Source organism: Camellia sinensis, chromosome 5 (assembly GCF_055761805.1).
Source record: "Camellia sinensis isolate YWXY chromosome 5, ASM5576180v1, whole genome shotgun sequence".
Classification (NCBI taxonomy): domain Eukaryota; kingdom Viridiplantae; phylum Streptophyta; class Magnoliopsida; order Ericales; family Theaceae; genus Camellia; species Camellia sinensis.
The window spans coordinates 89,432,313-89,451,676 of record NC_138965.1 but is presented as its reverse complement, the minus strand read 5'-3'; the positions used below and the strand labels follow the sequence as shown (position 1 = coordinate 89,451,676).

The 19,364-nt window shown below is 37.6% G+C and overlaps 1 pseudogene across 1 annotated transcript in view; it reads right to left on the bottom strand.

Moving 5' to 3' along the window:
• LOC114322427 (AUGMIN subunit 7-like) overlaps positions 1-18,196 on the bottom strand; it is a 32,437-nt pseudogene extending 14,241 nt beyond the window's left edge. Inside the window, exons 1-6 of the transcript XR_014329746.1 lie at positions 17,727-18,196; positions 17,429-17,555; position 17,178; positions 10,494-10,583; positions 9,548-9,655; positions 8,989-9,087 (exon numbers count right to left, since the gene is read on the bottom strand). The product of XR_014329746.1 is annotated as an AUGMIN subunit 7-like (transcript). The remainder of the gene's footprint in view (positions 1-8,988; positions 9,088-9,547; positions 9,656-10,493; positions 10,584-17,177; positions 17,179-17,428; positions 17,556-17,726) is intronic.
• Positions 18,197-19,364: the final 1,168 nt, after the last annotated feature.

Genomic DNA, 19,364 nt, shown 5'->3' with positions numbered 1-19,364 from the left:
GGGAAAATGGACGCCACCCTCTGTGATTGATAGAAGAGGAAAGACGACCGTGGTCTGATCAACCTTCTCCATATCAAGGGTGCCGTCTGCCACAAATGACAGACGAACAGCATCAGGAATGGAAAAATGGCGTCGGAAGCCAGAAATTCGATCTGGTGAGAGGAGATCTTTCAAATGTTTCGCCATTCCCCCAGCCAATAGGATTATGCTAAGCTAAAAGAAAAACAAAGCAGAGAAGGAGAGAACTTACAAGAGGCGAATGAGATAGAGAAGAGTAGGAAGTTGCAGAAGTAGTTCGAAAGGCAATCCAGCGACGGGCGTCTAAAAGCATGTATGCATTTGAAAAGACGTCAAAATCTCAAATCGCAATAAATAAAAACGTACGAATAGGCGGGAAGTTGAAATGATAACCAGGAAACGTGTGTACAGACATTTGCGCTAGAATACGGTCAGCCATCGAATTTCGACTCTGACTCTTCGAGTTCGAAACCAAACATTCTAGCCAACTGTCGTTAGTGGATTGCTTGGAGGGCAATTGTGGGGGCCGAGAAGAAGTCGTAGAGATTCTGGATAGTCGAATCTCGGAAAGTCGAGATTCAAAGCACTCGGCAATTGGCTCCCATGTTCAAATCCAACCCTATTTGGCCAAATAGCCGATTAGGCAAGGGACCGAGTGAGGGTCGGTCTATTATAAGATGTGCCGAATATGAGTTGGAAATGGACCTAATCCCAGGGACCATGGAAGAAAAGATATAAATAGAAGAACATCAGTCAGAAAGAGGTATGTAAGTATTGTAGTGCTTAACTTAGAATAAAAGTATTCCTGAGTGCTGTTACTGACTTGTCCGTCAGAGTGCTAATTCCGACACCCCCGTCGGAGTATATATTCCTTTTCAGGTGACCGGAAGAGGATCACGAGCGTTCCTCAAGATCAGAAGAGTATTTCCAAACCACTTCTCCACATTTAAATATCAAGATATCATCCACAACAATTGTATTTTAAAGAATATAAAACAATTGTAGAATACTGAACTATGGATGATATATTTATCTTATAAATATTTCAAAACATAATTAGAGCGCACAAGTTGCATTCCAAAAAATGCACAACTTTGTTACTATGAAAAGATGAATCATATAGGTAATATTCAAAGGATTCAAGAAGTGTCGCTGAAGTAGCTAGTATTTGTAACATGCCCGCGGGGGACCTCGCTACAGCTCGGACTCGACTTTTCGTAGTCACGGTTCTAAGTCTGAACCAAAGAGTCCAAATCCGGCAAATCGTTTTGAGAAAAACAGATTTTTGAAAGAAGTGCCAAACATGGACTGCTTTGCCAGATACAGAGTCGCCACCTAAATATTTTATTTTGGGAAATTTAGGAAACCCTGACTCGGTGCCAAAAGGCCACGTGTCCGTCATAGATCGGCCGCTACTAACCATGATATCAATTTTTGAAAACATTGTGAGTTCTTATTCCGGTTATTAGCCTAGGTTACTATGTGATGCACACAGCATATAAGTATAGACCGAGTCGCCTGGATTGGAACAAAACATTTCATGCTTGTTTTTGAAAATGGTTTGCTACCCGCAGGTAGGCTTGAAACATTTGATGATTCATTCCAATTCAGATAACCCAACCTTCACCCACAGGCATTCAGGCAGATATATCAGATAAGCACATAGCCTCATGGTAAGCATGCTATCATGGCATTCACTCACACGCATGCAAGGATGCTAAAGCATAAAACTTACCGAGTACTCCAAGCCAAAATAGAAATTCATTAGAAATTATGCATGATCCTAACTATACAGAAATGCCTAATGCAACACATGTAAAATGCAATTATAGCAGGCTCGGCTATTCTAAACATATCATATGAAATGCTACAACTATCATGTATTCAACTTTGAAATTGAAAGTACAATGCAGTTAGTATGATGCGCCGAGCCCGGTGCATGCAAAACAGATGAATGATGCAAACATGCTGTCATACTGTATGCTAATTTAAACATGCCCTAATCTAACCATCATAAGCGGATAAATAAAAGGGAGAAAGACGTGGGGTTAGAAGACATACATCACACTCACGCACACTTATTACAGTTGTACCCTCACTCGGAGGGTCCGAATAAATAATACAGTCCGAATATTACAGTCCCCAAAATAAAAGAATATTACAGTCCAAAATATTACAGAATTCTAATTAATTAATGAATTAACTAGAAAGCAAATAAACTGGCGTGCAAGCCAGGGACTGCCTTGCTTCTGGTGGATGATGCATGTCCGGACTGTCTTGCGCGGAAATCCACCGGAATGCCCCAACTAGCCTCTGTTTACACCTGTTATTTTTTGAAAAGCGTGCCAAGTCCCGGAAAGTTGCTGATTCCTGGTTTTGCTGCAACAGAGAGCAGGAAAGGGGCATAGCAATGTATTTGCACAAATATATGCATGTCTCGATCCTCGTGCCACCGATCACGCATACCGAGGCATGATGGCCGAGGAGTCGAAATGCACAACTCAATATAGGATGAATGCACATGAAACTACAGCTAAAACCTAACTCCATCATGGATAATCCGGAGTGTCGGTGATCGGGGAATTGAGACACATTCCGTCACTTGGAGTACGAAATGTACCTCGTTTCCCGTGCCCGGGCTAATTCCTATTCCGGACACGATGCAATACGCATGATATGCATGAAATGCAACTAAGATGCAGTCCTAACGTACACAATGCTATGAAAATGAGATGCCTCGAAATGCGTGCACACGGGCACGCAAACCGAGAAAATGGCAAAATGCTATGAAAATGAAATGCCTCGGAGTGCGTGAACACAGGCACGCAAACCGAGAAAATGATATGTGTCTCGAAATGCGTGCATACGGGCACGCAAACCGAGGCGATGATATGCGTCTCGAAATACGTACACATGGGCACGCAAACCGAGGCGATGATATGCGTCTCGAAATACGGGCACGCAAACCGAGGCGATGATATGCGTCTCGAAATATGTGCACGCGGGCACGCAAACCGAGGCGATGATAGTTGTCTCGAAATATGTGTACGCGGGCACGCAAACCGAGGCGATGATAGGTGCAATGAAAACGAGATGCCTCGAAATGCGTGCACACAGGCACGCAAACCGAGGCAATGGTAAATGCAATAAAAATGAGATGCCTCGAAGTGCGTGCACACGGGCACGCAAACCGAGGCAATGGTAAATGCTATGAAAATGAGGTGCCTCGAAATACGTGCACACGGGCACGCAAACCGAGGTAATGGTAAATGCTATGAAAATGAGGTGCCTCGAAATGCGTGCACACGGGCACGCAAACCGAGGCAATGGTAAAATATGATGAAATGACATGGAAATGACAAATGGGCTTATACCAACATGAGTGAGCCTCAGCCACACTCACATAGGATGCCGACGGGTGAAAATGAAGTGCCTCGAAATGCGTGCACACGGGCACGCAAACCGAGGCAATGCATACGCAATGCAAATGACATGGAAAATGAAGTATGGACTTATACTAACATAAGAGAGCCTCAGCCGCACTCACATAAGATGTCGATGGCAGAAAATGAAGTGCCTCGAAATGCGTGCACACGGGCACGCAAACCGAGGCAATGCATACGCAATGCAAATGACATGGAAAATGAAGTATGGACTTATACTAACATGAGAGAGCCTCAGCCGCACTCACATAAGATGCCGATGGCAGAAAATGAAGTGCCTCGAAATGCGTGCACACGGGCACGCAAACCGAGGCAATGCATACGCAATGCAAATGACATGGAAACTGACAAATGGACTTATACTAACATGAGAGAGCCTCAGCCACACTCACATGAGATGCCGACGGATAAAAACGGAGTGCCTCGAAATGCGTGCACACGGGCACGCAAACCGAGGCAATGATAAAATGTGATGAAATGACATGGAAATGACAAATGGGCTTATACCAACATGAGTGAGCCTCAGCCACACTCACATGAGATGCCGACGGATAAAAACGGAGTGCCTCGAAATGCGTGCAGACGGGCACGCAAACCGAGGCAATGATAAAATGTGATGAAATGTGGCAAAAATGATATGCAAGCATGCCAATGGAATTTCAGCACTAAAATATGGGGGAAAACAGTCCCGAAATGAGGCGAAATGACATGAAATGCAAGGAAATGTCCCGAAATGCAACATTAGGCACCCGAAATGACCTATAGCTATGCCAAACATGCACAATATGGATATGCAATGCAAAGACAGAAGCTAGACAGTCCCAAAAGATGCACTTTTACAGTTATAAACATGGCCAAACAGCAAATATAGGTAGGGAAAAATAGCATGCAAGAATACGGTATTTTCAAGAGGTAATGAAGCAAGTGATATAAACAAAACCCAAACTGGAAAATTTCCTTCTACAACACTGAATATGGACAAAAAATATGAACATTTACAGTATATGGCAGCCTCAAAATCAGTATACAAATATGCTAAAAATATGATGCAAAACAAGGCTCAAAAGGTGCCATAACATGAAGTATGCAAAATAATCACCAAACAGCCAAAGACCCTTGATAAACTATGTAGAATGGACCAAAATAAGAACTTTTCCAGAACTGTAAAATGGCCAAAAACCTAAGCATGGTAGGCTAACAAAACATGCAAGAAAACGAACCGAAAGTGAGATATAACATGAAGTGGCTTATGGAGGTCCCAAAACATGAAAGACCCTAAACAAAACATGAAGAATGGACCAAAACAAGGACCTTTTCAGAACTGTAAAATGGCCAAAAACCTAAGCATGGTAGGCTGCCATTGCATGTAAGAAAGGGGAAGAAAAGAGGGGTATAACTACAAGTGACACATGGAGTCACCAAACAATGTTGAGCCCTTCTCCAATATTTAAGAGGGGCTCAAAATAAGCCTTATATCAGTTTATAACATGCTCAAAAACAGATTGCTTATGGGCCAAAGATAGTATGCAAAATCATGACATACAAGATGATCAATGAAGCAAGTATATTATGGAGGGCTCAAACAGGGTTGAGCCCTTAATGAGAAGTGAAGATGAGCTCAAAATATGGCCCTTTTCAGTTAGGGCCGGAGCTTGAAACCAAAAAGAAGAGGGTCTTAGAAATAGATCAAGAAAAAGGGTCAAAAGGGTAAAAGTACTACTTACCCTTGAAGACTCAAGCTTTTGTTGCTTCTTGGATGGATTTGCAGCTTCTTTTGCCTTCTAGAAACCTTCCTTGCTGCTGGAAGTGAGGTGGTGGTGGTAGAGCTTGGTGGTGTAGAAGGAATGAAGGTTAGGGACTTAGGGTTTTTTTGAAGAATTGAGAGGGAAGAAGATGGAGTTGGCTATGGAGCTTTGAAGAGTAAATTTTCCAACCCTTACAAAGAAGGCCACCAGCTGGTTATAAGGGTTCAAAATGGGGTGTAAAGGTGGGGGAGAAGGAGGGCAAAACTCCCCCACAAAATATCTCCCGGATACAGAAAATATCTGGGAGATATTGCCCCACAGCTGTAAAGGGCACAGTGCAAGGAAGCAGGCCGGCCTCACACTTTTGCTGGAGGTGGCCGGCCGGCCACACCCCCTAGCCGGCCGGCTAGGGGTCAAAAGGGTCAAGGTGATTTTCTGGCCGGCCAGCTATTGGGGAGGTAGTCCTATGTGTGTACAACACAACCACGTAGTTGAAATTCCAAGAAAGTGGGCCCAAGGGGTTCAACAATGGCTCGGAAAGAGGGGGTCAAAAGGGTCAAGTTGACTTACTGGCCGGCCATGAACTTTTAGGGGCCTCTCATGTGTGTACATCACAGATATGTGGTTCAAAGTTCAAGAAAAAAGGTCCAAGGGGTTCAACATTAGCCCGGAAGAAAGGGGTCAAAAGGGTCAGGTGACCTTAATGGCCGGCCACCAACTTTTAGGGGCCTCTCAGATGTGTAGATCACAGATATGTGGTTGAAAGTTGGCAACACTAGCTCCAAGGTATTCAACATTAGCCCGGAAGTGCGAAAAACGGGCGCCGGGAGGCTCCGGAGGAGAGATAACTGGTTGCTGCAACAATTGCTGGCCTCCCACCCTTCAGTGACCTTCCTTGTGATAAAACAGAGGTACCTGCCAAAAATGAACGAAAACCGTTGCAAAACGAATGTTCCGGGGCCAAAACACGCAGTTCGGGGTCCCGAAAATGGGCTGTTAAGCACCGAAAATGGTATTCGACCTCGAAGTGGGTTTCTCAGCCCCCAGTGTCCCTCAAAAGGGATGAAATAAGATGTATGCCAAAAATCAGAGCAATAGGAGATGGTTAAGCGGTCCCGAACCGAGGCACACGGCCTGACGGCTCTTGAAAACCGGGAACCGGACTCCGAAATGGGCAAAATGGCCTACGGCCACCAAATGTAGCCTACGGACATTTGAGAGACGGTCTACGGGACCTCTCCCTTCCCTCGGGAAAAGAAACAGAGAAAACCGAGTCTGGCTCGCAAACCGAGACAAGGCACAAAAAAGGGTTCGGAAGTCCGGAGGCAGGGCTCACGGCCGCGACTCTGAAACTTCTGAACGAGCACATTATGCAACATCACCTAGCGTTCAATCGGTGACGTCTGAGTCTTAAGGTCGGTCAAAAATGGGGTGTCTACAGTATTACGAATTTAAAGTTTTAATTAAGACAAGTTAAAGAAGTATCAAACACAGTTTCAGAAGTAACCAAAGAGTGTCAGTATCTAACATGACACGCTTCCTCTGTAGAAGTGTTTGGGCTTAGGAAGTCAACAACGGGCAACTCCATTGAGCTAGCCCTTCCTCCTAACCCTAATGAAGTCAAGATTTGAACCCAACATAATAACATTGGAAACTAATACCAAAGGAGTTGGAAAACATGTGTTCTAGAACAAATATCATAAAATGCATACGTGAAATGTAACATATATGAAGTTCATTCCTATCAACCTTACTGTATCATTAAGCATTATATAATGCAAGTTATAAATTGCAATGATTTAAGAGTCATGCGTATTGGAATTTTTTCATGTAATATGGAAGTTAGGGTTAAGTTAATGGAATGGGTAGATCATCGCTTGTATCTCAAAGTTTTTGGTGTTTCTTAATAGTAGTCTCAAGGTTACCTTGGGAGTTCCTGAGTTCTGAGACAGGCATCTTTTGTACCCAACTGTTTTTTATTATCATTAATAGAAGCTTTGATTTTATGATAAACTAGCATAAAAATCGAATGTTGATGATGTTTATTAGAGTTGGAGTTTGTTAGAGTTGAAGTTTATTAGAGTTGGATCATATGTATTTTATATTTTTTTATATTAAAAAAAAATCAATGCTCGCCAATAGAGTTTTGATTTTTTTAGAGGTTAGATAGATTTGGATTGTACGTGTTTGAATTTATTTATTTTTTTAAATGAATTGTACATGTTTGAAGGTTGCCCTTGCTATGTGGTTGGGTGGTTTTTTTTTTCTGTTTTTCGTTTTGTTTCCCTGTTTTGGATTGGTTTCTCGCCAATCTATGGGTTTAGTGCTAGCAGATGATTGTGCTTTCTCTTTGGTGCAAACCTAGTTGGGATTGTGGAGTTTTAGCTATGATGCTTTTTGCACTACCCTCCTTTATTGATGTATATTGATGCTAGTTTTTGCTCATCTCATCAATAAAGTTTCATTTTTCTTTGCTAATCAAAAAAAAAAAAAAAAATTCTTAACAACCAATGAATTTAGTTCAAGGTCGTGGAGTGGTTTCCTATTAATTTATGCCTATTAAGCGTAGTACCCATATTTGTTTCTCTTCCATAAAGGCTTCGTACTTTTTTTTTAGGCTTTAGGCAAGGTAAGAAGACTCGAACTTGAGTCTCATTACAGAGGAAATGCGGCCTAAGCCACTGGGATGTCCCCTAGGGGACTTCCTTAAGGCTTAAAATTTTGGAAATCCTAGTGTCTGAAACTTTCAATTTTTATGGGAAATAGAAGCTTAAAAGTAGATTTTTAAACTTTTTGTTATGACTTCTTTTCAACACATAAAATGTGAAAATTGATTACTAGTTTAATCTAATAAAATATAAATATATTTGTAACATAAAGAATTAATAAATTGTTATTATTTTCATGTATATATATTAAAAAAAATGTGTGTATTTGTTATCGTGTCCCAGATGTGTCCTGACTTTCAAAAAAACTAATATGTCAGTATATCCACAACATCACATCATATAGGCACTATATCCATGCTTCTTACAGTTGGGTTAAGGTCTATGAGATTACTAAAACGTCAGTGAAATTTTTTTAAATGTTGGATTTTTTGATAGAAAAAGGTATTGATGCTAATTATATTAATACTTCATTAATAATATAATTATTTTTATAAATTTGAAATTATTTGAGACATTTTATAATTTAAAGCCACATGTTTAGGTTAAAAGAAGTTTTAAACTATAAAATACTATGAAATGGGTTAAGCAAGAGGATTGCGGTTTATATGATTTTAAATGAGTTTGGGTTTAGACTTTTGATCTGTATATTAAAACAGGTTGATTTTGAATCAAACAAACATTTGTTACTCTAGAAAATCACCCAACCCAACCAATTGCCACCTCCACAAGGATGGAGTTAAGAGCAGTTAGATAACACATGAAGAACATAAAACAGACTACTTAGAAAGAATTTGAATTAACAGTGAAACTACACATGATAACGTATTGCTAAATCAATGCTATTTTTGCCATCTTAATTGGGCACTTAGGCTACATGAATGCTAAGTCTAGTGTGAAAAAGTTTGAGCCATTAGTGATCCTATACATATAAGAATAAATAGAAAAAATATTTGCAACTGCCAATATGTAATGGGAAGTGTTTTCAAATGTCATGTCACACCAGAGAACTGGCTTCTAGCTTCCGAGGAGCTCAAACAAAGTTTTCATCCGTTAAGGCCTAACCACTACCTAGCAGGTAATAGAATACATTAAAAGAATTTAGTACCAAGTTACCTTCAAGAGTGTCTTGTATGCCTCTAACAAGCGATTAGCAGCTGGCCCAAACCCATGAAGTTGTGGTACCTCCATCATCTGCGTCCAAGAACGAATTTCCTACAGAAAACAAAACATAACAATTATCCAAAATATATTAGCAGTAAATACACATCCAAGAACAAGCCCACATGTCTGCAAACAAAGATGCTAGCATCCCAACATGCCCTGCACGCACACAAACAGACACATGCTCCACTTTAACAAAATTATTATGTCAACAAAGATTCTTGAGTATCAAGTACATGTTAAAATCAGCATAAGCTTGCAGAAATGTTGATTTGATAATTTGTCCCAAAAACTTGTAGTAAAGTTTGAGCTGTAACATAAATGGACGTTCCTTCTATGTCCACCAAAAAGCATTGGCTTGTCATTACATCACTACAAAAGTGTGCCGAGGATCATGTTCACAGCTATGAAAAATAGAAGTATGCTCTGATTGATCGGGCTTCTAATAGAGTAGACAAATGAGACAACAAGGTTTTAAACAATCCAATGAAATGAAGGGGCAAGTGCACACCTTGGTGTAAATCATGTTAAAGGATCTTGCAGTTTCTAAGAAAGATTCCAGATGCCCCCACAGTTTTGCTTCCACTTCCACATAGTCCTTATCTGGAGTATAAGCATGCTACAAATCAAAAACAAAATAATAAAGGACAATTAAACAGAGATTTTTCTTGTTTTACATACGTGGAACTAAACCAATAGACAAGCTGATGACAACAATTAAGCATCTGCAACAAGTATATTTTAAACAAAACTTTCCTCTTTTTCTCTTTTTGCATTTGTCACTATTCATGCATTCTGAATTTAAGTTTTTTGAAAAAAAATAATTAAACATTCTTAACTAGTGCACAAACAAAATCAAATTCAGGCTTGCCCCAATCAATAGGGACTTGAAAGACTCCATTTGTTATCTAGGTTCAAATCCACCCCACCTCCCCCTCACTGTAAGACAGAATCTATAATTAAGTTGTTCAAAGTGAACCCTCCAAAAAAAATTGATAAATATAAAAATATAAACATAAATCATATAACATGTGGTACGCAGAAAAGTCGAGCACAATTCTAGAGATTTTCATTTTCTCAAGGTAGTCTAAGACTGTTTATTAATGTTCAGACACTTAAGGAAAATCTGATAGGTAACGATTACCAGAAAGTTACTTCGCTTGAACAAAGGAAATGGTTGCAATCACATTAACAACTTATGGTGCGTACTTCCAGATATCAAAGAGCTTCGAATTGAACAAATATAGACTCCAGAATATGGATGAAGCCCTTATATCTAGAATAGGAAAATGTAACCCATTTCTTAAGGTAAACACAATATAATATAACAACATACAAACAAGGTCAGTCTAGAAACATTTAATTAGGTGAACATGATCAAGATGCAAACAATCTCCACTATAAAGACAAATAAGAAATCCAAAAAAAGTATTTTGAAAGGCAAACAAATTGTAGACCTTTGATGCCAAATCATTGACCATTTCTTGGAGATTCAACAGTCTATTCGATTGATTTGCAAGCTGTTTTTCCAAATCAAAAATGTCTGGCTTGTAAATAAACTTCGATTAAGGGAACAGACGGTTATATATCTGGTGATAAACAATGTTTAAAAGTTATGATACATTTTGCATGTAAAAACAAATTCTATCAACAACACCAACAAAATTCTGCACAACCATACTCCTTTTCAGAAGGCAGAGGGAAAAGAAAACCTATTTTATATCTATCATTTACAAATGACAGACCAACTGTGCAATAAAAATTGGGCACTCTCAATATGCCTTAGTCCCAAATACCAATTATAAGGGTATGTTTCTCCAGTTGGCTACAAATCAAGCATAATTATCAAATTTAAAATGATGAGCAAAAAATGTGGGAAGTAGGGGGTAAGATCAAAGCTCTTGCTTAAACTGAGGACATTGATTTAACAGGCCAAATTGGCAGAGGCTGAGTTTTCTGTAAGATTGATTACAAAAATTTCCATCTGTTTAAAATCAGCAAAATGAAGAAATTGTTCTTTCTACATCCTCCAATCTAGGCTCTATCCACGACTCAAGATGGAAGTTTCATTAAGATAAATAGCTTTACATCTCTTAAAAATGTTTATCTTTAGTTTTATATATGAAAGAAACAAAATCACCTGCATACTATGAGCAGAACATTCCAATATAAGGAAATTAAGTTTGGTTCAAATTAGTGACAAAATATGTCAACTCCAAATAGTATGTTGCACTGAAACTCTGACTTCTACTGCCAGGTACATTTTTGCATTTGTGTGGCCTTATTAACTATGTGTGTTTCCATTACAAAAGGGGAAAGAGTTTTCTAGGTAAGATTCCAAGTAGCATTATGTGTGCATAGACAAAGTTTGACATTTGTCTAGACAATTATACTTTTATATTTGACTTCTCAAACAAACGGATGTTCCGGAGTTCAAAAAAAAAAAAGGATGTTCCCCTTTTTTTGATCAAACAGGTATGTTGCATGCCCAAGCTTGCTAGCACATGAACTTATGGGCAAGCATGCACACACCCACAAACAAACATGTAGGTACACAAATGCATGCATTCACTGGCTCCCACACAAACTATGCACTCATCCCTATCCATGTATGCAGGCACACACGCTTAGAGTAGGACAATTATGTGCTTTTTTCCTATAATATTATGTAATATTTTAAGGCCCTAGAAGTACCAAGATGCCCACATAACCTATTTCCAAAAGAACCTTGCCACCTAGCAGAACATATATAACTTCCTTACAAGCACAGTACACCCAAATTCGAACTGAGATAATGATCAATACCGAAACGTGCCACATTGAGACCCCTTAATCTGTTGGAGATAAGCTTATATTGTCAAAGATATCAGAAGATATTAAAATATATGGAGATCCCATGCTTTGTGCTTATTATGATTTTTTGTATCTTTGATTTATTTTAATTCCTTATCTGAAGGGATTTGATTGTATCTCCCACTCTATATATATGATGAATCATGTTAACAAGAGTATCAAGTTGAGTGAATGAAAGATGTAGCCCATAGGGCTTTGAGTGTGTGGATGTAGACCAATATTGGCTAAAGCACGTTAAACATTTGTGTTCTTTCTTTTATCTTTTTTGTCTCTATTATCCCTCCATATTCAAACTTAATGCCTTATTACAAAATTCAACTTGGTATTAGAGCCTACCAAACCGTAGGCTAGTTTCTCTCTAGAGTGCTTTCTTATTCTACCTTTTTTGTTATCGAGGTGTTTTTCCCTTTTCCTTCTTGTGTTGATCAATGGTTTGCTGATGTGGTAAGCAAACTCGGTGGTTTTACTTGTTTCGGGGCAGCCGGTGTGTTCGGTAGCATTATTTTGTGATACGCCGAGTTTTCCGGCTACTCCTCTACCCTTTTAGGATCCCTGTGCTGATGTGGTAAACACATATTTGGTTCTATACTTTTAATCCACTATAGTTGTAACTTTGATTAAGTAATTGATATGTTCATTTTAATCAGGTTAAGCCAGTCCTAAGAAGAAAATGAGACAAAAACAAGGGGAAAAGAGTATATGTCCCGCATGCACGGCCAAGATTAAAACCAACTCTATAAGACAGCAAGAATCCGCACATGGAGTGGTAACTATCTGCATGTGCGATTAAGCATTAGGAACTATGCCTCAGGATTAAAACCAACTCTATAAGACAGCAAGAATCCGCGCATGGAGTGGTCACTATCTGCACGTGCGATTAAGCATTGGGACCTATGCCTCAAGATTAAGTGACCTATTTTGAGTGCATGGGTATTAAAAGGAGCTTGGAAAACTAAAATAGGATCCTAAATTTTTCTAGGAAAGATAGGCTAGAGCTAAGAAGAGGTGATTCCACAAGCTCTTCCAGGACAGTGCTCTCTACATTTGCAGATTGACTTCTCTCCATGAGCGGTTAGGCACCATTCTCAAGGGTTTCAATGAAGCCCTAGCCAAGCAACTGAGTTATATTTTAAGGATTGATGATTGTAAAGTATTTTGAACTTGTAAAATGCTTTGGTTGTCAATGTTTTACTGGTTCGTTTACTCTATGCATTCGATTTCTAAAACTTGAGCATCGTAAAAATCAATCTTCTCGTACAACATAAAACAAGTATAGAAAGCAAGTACAGGTGAATTCACAGGGACTTTTGGATTGTTCCGTATATTTTAAGTATCAATTCCTAAATTATTATTTTTTTCTTTTTTTTCTTTTTTTTTGATAGGATTCAAACAAATTTGAAATGATTTGATTGGGATAGATTTAATTATGAATTAAAATTCAGAATTATAAGTTAAAAGAAAGCAATATTAAAATGAGGAAATGAAATGGGAAAGAGGACTCAAGGAATCAAATACTTCACTAGCTATGCGACCAGGTTTTTAATTTTAGGTTTCACAAAAGCAATTATTTGAAACAAACAACCTCACAACTACATATTTGATGTCGTTAACAACAAACAACATTCGGGTATTCAAACCATTAGTACGGGCAATCTTCAACCGGCACAAGTTGTCCAAACTAAACTAGGGTTTGTGCCCCAACTCGTCTAGCCAAGGCATAGCCCATCTCATGTTTTCAATACACAAGCATAGAAAACTATTGCAAAACATACATTCTCAATGACAAAAATTGAATGCATAGAGTAGATGAAGCTTTAAAACAATGATAACCAAAACATTTTACAACTTGTTTCAAAATACTTTACAATCATCAAATCCTAAAATATAACCCAGCTGCTTGGCTAAGGTTTCATTGAAACCCTTGAGTAAGGTTTTAAAAAACGGCCGCAACCGTTATGTAACATCGTTACGTAATACGTAACAGTTGCGGTGGTTACCACCACCCGTTACAGCCGCTATAACGGTATGACGGAAATTCACATGTGTAACAGCTGTTTTGGTGTTATGTAACGGCTGTAGCAGTACCGTAACGGCCGTAACGGTTTGTTAGGCACCGTTACACCCTTGTACAATATTCTGAATAGCTTCATTTTCTCCAAAAAAAAAAAAAAAAAAAAAAAGAAGCTTACAAAAAATGAACAAATACAAGCGATCCATGCCCAAAGAAAAAATCTTATATGAATTTTTTTTCTTTATAATATTTTTTTTAATTTATGGCACAATTTTTATTTTATAATCCTTTCATTTAATAATTGTGAATATTTTTTATTTAGTTAGTTAAGCTATTGGTAAAAAATAATTTGTAGGCATTTAAAATTAATTATTCTTAAAATCATTAACTATTAAAATAAAATGTAAAAAACTCCTTTTATAATGATTTCAAAATATGAAATATATTGGATCATACTTAAAAATTGATCAAAATTGATCAAAATTTATTTTAAACCCCAATAAATGTGATTATGAAAAAATATATATACATATCATTAAGTTTTTTTCAAATTGTGCAAAAAATTAAAAAAAAAAAATTACGGTTTCGATTACTGCAACCATTACGCTACAGCCTTTACACCCCGCAAACACTACCGCGCCACCACAACTGTTACGGCAACTGCAACCGCTTTTCAAATGCCACAACTCGTCTAGCCAAGGCATAGCCAATCTCATGCTTTCAATACACAAGCATAGAAGCCTATTGCAAAACATACATTCTCAATGACAAAAATTGAATGAGTAGTTGAGGCATTAAAACAATGATAACCAAAAACAACTTGTTTCAAAATACTTAACAATCATCAAATCTAAAATATAACCCAGCTGCTTGGCTAAGGTTTCATCGAAACCCTTGAGTATGGTCTCTAGCTGCTCATGAATAGAGGAAAAGCTACAATTCTAAAGAGAATCACCATGGAAAAGCTTGTTGAATCACCTCTCCTTAGCCCTAGCCTCTCTTTTCCAACAAAATTCATAACCATGTTTCAGACCTCCAAATCCTTTTTATACCCATGCACGCAAAATAGGTCACTTAGTACTAAGGTGTGCTTCCCAATGCTTCCTCCAATCTTACAAATTTGGTTTTGATCTTAGCTGCTCGTGCGAGACATATCCACTGCACGTGCGGGATACATCAACATGATCCTTTCTTGTTTTTGGCTCATTTTTTCCTTAGGACTGGCTTAATCTAATTCAAATGAACATATCCACTACTTATGCCAAGTTACAACTACGATAGACTCAAAGTACAGATTAACAAGCCTCAATGTGGCACATTTTGGCATCGATCACAACCTAACTTACACTTTAATAGTCCTCGAGCAAAGCAACTAGAAACAAATAAAAACAAAATAATCCTAATTACATCCACTTTCGTGAGATGCACGATTGCATTTAACGTATGTAACAATCCTTTACACTACAAAGTTATCCCAACAGGATGAGTGCAGTCTCGAGAAAGTGTTCAAAGATGGTACCCACGAACATTAAACATACCCATTGCTCAAGAAATGCACCCAAATCTTTACAACATGACACACTCACTCAACACTCACAAACCACAAAACAAAGATTCCCACCCAACTCATAAACTTGCTCAACACAAGAAATATCCATGCATTTGCTAATGTGAGACCTCAAAAGACACTCAAAATGAAACCTTATGCAACCTTCACATGTAGTTCCAAATAAACACCCACCCCCAACTTAACGCCAATGGCATGCAAGCAAACAATAGCAATAAAGTAAAGATAGAAAGATACAAGTCACCAGATCATAAAATTTGTAGAAATCTAGGTCACAAGTCAGATAGCCTTCCAAAAGTTACACATGACAGTAGATGACCCACCACATAACCTTAGGACCAGCATGACAAATCAAGAGACATGAAGGCCCACCAAGAAGCAAAAGGTTCCGTCGGTGGAAGAAATGGACCAAGTAATGCCTGGAGCATAGACTAAGTCTCAAAGGTATCTTGTTGGGACTGAGTATGGGGGCATAGAAATCCAATTGGAATGCCTAGTGTAGCTTCATCCTTGTTGGTAAATAGCCTCACAAATAGATGTAGGCAACTTAGTGGTTTTCTTTGCATTACATAGGCTGGGATCCCTGAAGTAACTGAGCTCATCTCAGGTAGGATTCTAACCTAGGGTCACTTCCATTTGTTTTCAAGGGCTGAGGAAGGGTAACACAACTCTTAAAACACCTAAAAATAGTATGAGAGATGTAAAAGTATATCATGACGTTCCAGGTTAGTGGAAGGAGAACAATGAAAACAGCAGAGGACAGAGCACCAAAGAAAGGAAAAACATAATAAAACAATAGCCCCAATAGCATTTTATATTCATGATGTAGCAATCATTGCATAGGCCATTTTAACTTTTTAAAAAAACAATAAGCAAGCAGGAACTGGGCAAAAATGCTTATATTCCCTTCACAAGAATTCACCTTATGTTGGTGCAAATACTCTTATGTCCATGCTCCATAGTTCATAGGCCATCTACCAAGATACCCCCAACAGGTCCAATTGATGCTGAGAACAATGTTGGGAATTTATAACTAGCTTTTGAAATTTGTTGGTCAAATTGTAGATCAACAAATACATGCAAGATGCATCCTAGGCCCCGTTTGCTTTTAGAGATAGAATGGAGGGGATTCATAGTGAGGGGATTGTTAGTGAAGCGATTGATAGTGAGGAATTGTTAAATTATTTTTATATAAAATAATAAAACAAATAAAAAAATTTTGAAAATTGAACATTAATATTTAAAAAAAATTCCCAATATATAAAAAATAAAAAAATAAAAAAATTTCTAATCCCCTCGCTATTTTTCTAATACCATCTTTATCTCCTCCTTACCAATCCCCCTTCAAGGGGACTACTAATATCAAGGGATTAATAGTCCCCTCCTCATCTCTCAAAACAAACACCCCATTAGTAATACCAAGGGATTAGTAATCCCAATCCCCTCCCTATAATCCCAAACAAACGGGGCCTATAGCCATATGCATAAATGACATTACAAATTTTTTTCAGAGTGGATTTCTTATCACAATACAAGATCATGTTTTCTTCCTGTCCAACTGCAAATCTCCAATTCAGACAACATAAATAAACAACAAAAATCCAAACAGACAACAAGCCACGCCATGTATTCTGTTTTTGTACATCGTAATATAATCCTGCAGCAAGTATTTATCAAAAAAACATAATCCTGCAGTAAGTAACTAACTACTCTTTCACTCATGAGTCATGACCAAATTACTAACAAGTACATAAGTGAGTAACATACATCAACTACCAGATACCTAATTTTACGAAAACCTAAAACATTTCTAAAATAATACAACACAAACTACTTTAGAAACTTGAGTTAGAAGCTCACTATAAATAATACTGCAAGATTTCAATGCAATGGTGGGCTCAGTTTCAAGACAAAGCCATGACAAAAATAAAGCTATAAAAATAAAAGGAAAGAATTCTTACAATGGCTATTTGCATTGAATCTGCACATCTGCCAGGAACAACGTGCACTCTTTAGAAAAAAATTTGAGCTTGTTTTTCAGCAATAACATCTATTAGTTGTATGTCCCTTGCCACCTGCTCATCAACACTAGTAAGAAGAAATGCCAGCTTTCATGTAAAATTTACTTTTGAGAAAACTAGATGAAAACTGAAAAATCAAAAGAAGGATGCAAAAGAAACTAGGATTAATGACTTAAATTATGAAAAGATCCCTTTGTAGTAGGCATCTATCCAAAAAAAGGGGGGAAATTATCTCAACCTCCATTCAGAGTTATCAGCGTATATGGTCACCTCTACAAGATCAACGATCAGTCGAACCATTTCAGTACGATCGTCATAGCTTCCTTGTCCCTGTAGCAAAGGCATAGCATTTAGCATGGTTAAGGAGTAGCGTCATAAGCTCACATGCCAAAAAGTTTTTTGCTAGCTTAAAAGATAAGTAAAATCTACTACCAACAAAACAATCATGTGCTTTCAAACTCTAGAGCAACAAACAAACCCAACTACATAGCATGGTTAAGGAGTAGCATCATAATCTCACATGCCAAAAAGTGTTTTTGCTAGCTCAAAAGATAAGTAAAATCTACTATCAACAAAACAATCGTGTGCTTTCAAACTAGAGCAACAAACAAACCCAGTTGTTCATGAACTGTGTCTAGTATTGGATTTGTTTCAACTCGCTTATTCCCTTACTAAACTGAACTTGAACCTTATTTGAATTCTTGTTTAGTAAATAAGATGAGCCTGAACAATTTCAAACCTACCTTTTTTGGTCCCATGAACCCAAACTTACAATAAGATATGGAATTCTTGCTACTTCTACAACTTGGCATAAATTTTAAAGCCCCCTAACTGTTGACCATTAGGTGTTGTACATAGAAGAATAATATATGAAAGGTAAAATAGGGAAAAGTTATATAATACATCCATTGTTGTCAAATCGTGAATCATTTTACTAAAATAGTGAATCATGAATTATATCAATTGTGAATCATAAGATTCACTTTATTTAGTATAATATATACATATAAAAATACACTTGAGAGTTTAAAAATAAGATAAACTACTAATAGGTCCTAATAGTTAGACTTAATTTCCGTCAAGTCCCATTGAAAATAAGTCCTAGTAAAATCGTCATTAAAAATAATTTTTTGCGACGATTTTTTGCATGTGTTGCTAAAAATTGATAATTAGTGACTTTTTTGTCATGTTTTTTTATCAATTGTTGCTAGAACTTACAATTAGTTACGTTTTCTGTAACGAATTTTTCAAACTGTCGCTGAAAGTTAAAAATTAGTGACTTTTTTTGTGACGTTTTTTTTAAACTGTCGCTCAAACTTATAATTAGTGAGATTTTTTGTAACAATTTTCAAAATGTTGTTGAAAATTAACAATTAGTTGCGTTTTTTAATAGTATTTAATGAAAAACACCATTAATTATCATATGACCTATTGGACAATAAGTCTACCTATTAGGACCTACCCGTAAGTCCCCCTTAAAAATACACGTGTATTAATATAATTAATTGACCTCTTTTGGTATTTTGCATAAACGATCCGTTTCATGCATTATGCAAACAAAATTGAATCACAATGAATTGCAATAAATTGTAGTGAATCATACAATTCACTCAATTTAACATTCAATAACACAAATCAAATCATTTTGGTTGAAACTTTTATAGAGTATGAATCGAATCGTAAAACGTAAGATGCTAATAACCATGAATATATCCATCTTAGTATATTAATGCCAATCAATCACTAAGCACGACCATCATGGGTTACAATTGAACCAACCCACAATCGCTACTTGAGACCATTGTGTCACCACCACACAACATTGCCACTATCGAAAGCAAGGTTTCAAAAAGTTATTGTGGTCGTTAGAATGGTT